Source organism: Quercus suber, unplaced genomic scaffold (genome assembly GCF_002906115.3).
Source record: "Quercus suber isolate HL8 unplaced genomic scaffold, Cork oak 2.0 scaffold_605, whole genome shotgun sequence".
In the NCBI taxonomy this organism is placed as follows: domain Eukaryota; kingdom Viridiplantae; phylum Streptophyta; class Magnoliopsida; order Fagales; family Fagaceae; genus Quercus; species Quercus suber.
In genome coordinates, this window is record NW_027070048.1 from 306268 (window position 1) to 308708 (window position 2441).

Consider the following 2441-nt stretch of genomic DNA (forward strand, 5'->3'; position numbering starts at 1 on the left):
TGAGACAACCATAGGTGGTGTGTATTATCCCAAAAGAGTATCAACTACTATCTTAGAAACACATTCAAAGACCACATCTTTTATGTAACACCCTGACCCAATTTTATAATTAAATTATGTATTAAATTGTATATAGTGAATTTGGATGCTAGGGTTATTTTCTATGAAAGCTAAGACACATACGGTTGTTATGGAAGTGGTCTCACAGAATTTGGATCTAAGTTGCAAGAAATGCTGTCAGGACAGATTTGAGTATGCTGTCTTGTATGATTTTTAGTAAATCATGGGTTTATTCTTTGACTCCGAAATTGTTATGGTTTATACTGGACATACAGGGGAGTAGTTGTGTAAAATTTCATAACAATTGGATGTGTGTGGACAGCCCGTTTGTATTTTACAAATGGAGCATATTCTGCTGAAATGAGCAGTGAACAACATATGCTACACCTGACTTTGTGGATTTAATTCTCAAGTTAGGGTGAATGTTTTGAGCTATAATTTAATATGCTCATCCTTTGGTATGTTAGAATCATATATAAATTTTATGAATTGGTTTCTCTGTGATTTAGTACATCATGTTGTCTGATGAATGTATTTTGTATTTGTGGGAACCTCTTTGAGGTGGGATTAGAACTTCCTTGATTCTAAGAGATAGGCTTTTAGATAAATGTGTAAGTTTATGTTAAGGAATAATAGATAGTAATAAGCTTTGATTTTGGTTTAGGTGTTACCAGTCGTCAGGTCTAAGCTCCTTCGACTTTAGGCTCTCGGTTCCTCTGCTTTCAGGTAAGGAATAAGTTATATGAGCATTTGGTAAGTCATGAGGTTATTTTAAAGTATATTATGCATTAAAATGTTTTTAATTAGAGATATGGCATATAAGCATTATCAGACAAAGATATGTTCGTGAGCTTTTGAAACCTTATGTATATGATTTAAACATATTGATGCTATTACTAATTCCATGAACATGATGAAGAAAACAATGGAAATGTTTTTATTATGAAATGTTATGCAAAATAAGAAATTTCAGTATGATGTATAAGAAATGTTTTCGGGTTATATCCTCTGATTATCTGAACTCTGCCAGTAGGGGTTAATTACTGACTTTCCATGGAAAATGTTATATGATTGGCCATTAAAGTGGGACTGGCTTTGTTGTACCCGCCCTTGTTGGTTACAGCCAACTTGTGGGGGAAGCCAACCTACCCCCATGGTTGGAAGATATGTATTATGATGTGATCCCAAGAATACCTGGCATTATGGGGAATGCTGGATGCCTAGCATCGTGGTGCTAGAAGCCTCCCAAATAAGTACAGACTTATCAGATATGGACTAACCAATATGTTATGAACAGCTATGTTATGTTATTAATCATGAGGGAATTATTTTGTTTAAATGCATTGTGAAAAGTAAAAGCTCTCATGGCAAGAAGAAGTTTCTGATGAAAAGAAAAGCTGTTCATTAAAGATAAAAGTTTCTGAAGTTTTGTTGTGCTATAAAAATAAAGTTTCTGATGAAAGTACAAGTTATGTTTAAAAGTTATCAAATACATGTTCTTTATGAAAGGTAAAATTTTATGACTATGAAAGTTATAATATTTTTTGGGAAAATGTTTATAAAGAAAGATTTTCTTATTGGGTCAAGATGTTTCTAGTTTAATACAAAGTTGCTGATTATTTGATTTAAGTTAAAATGATTATTTTGGTAATGAGAAAATACATATGGTGACTTTGTAGGAAAGGAAATAAGCTTAATCCGAAAGGTTTTGGTAATATTAACCTAATAAGAAAAAGGAGAAAAATTATTTTCTATGAAGAGCGTATAAGCTATTATTATGAATAGTATAAAATACTATGCATGAGAAAAATGTTCTCCTATTCGAATATTCATAGAATGAAATGGTTTGATTTGCATGCATCCTTATTGAATTCTCATATATCTTACCTTTACTGAGCTATGTAGCTCACCCCTTCCACTCTTTCAGTTAGCAGGTTTTATTTTGGAGCAGAGGGAGCCTTAGTCGAGTTTTGGAAGGAGCTGGTTTTAGTTTTATATGCATAGACCCTAAATTGGCAATATGATATTTAGATTTGTAGTATTGTGTATTTTAGGATCTAATGAAAGTGTATACCTTAAAGCATTAAGAGATGTATTATGTGGAATTTAGAATTTGAGTAATTGGTGGATTATGTTATTTTTTGAGTACAGTGTAGATGCTCTAAATGTCAAGTGAAAAGTTATATCATTTAAGTAAAGAAACAAGAATGAAAATGAAAAGGGAAGCTTTTGTAAAAGCTTTTCTGAAAGTTTTGTAAAAGTTAAGTTGGTTCTTGTTAATATCAGGTTTAAGCTTGATATTAGCATGCCGGTCATAATCACAAATTCGGGTATCGGGTTTGGGGCGTGACATTTTAGACCAACATCCCAAGCAAAAGACA

At 32.3% G+C, this 2441-nt stretch overlaps 1 long non-coding RNA gene across 1 annotated transcript; it reads left to right on the forward strand.

The window, feature by feature from the left end:
• Positions 1–247: 247 nt before the first annotated feature.
• LOC111992069 (uncharacterized) lies at positions 248–2205 on the forward strand. The gene is made up of 2 exons (XR_002880801.2): positions 248–786; positions 1988–2205. It is a non-coding gene; the product is annotated as an uncharacterized LOC111992069 (long non-coding RNA).
• The last annotated feature ends 236 nt before the right edge of the window (positions 2206–2441 follow it).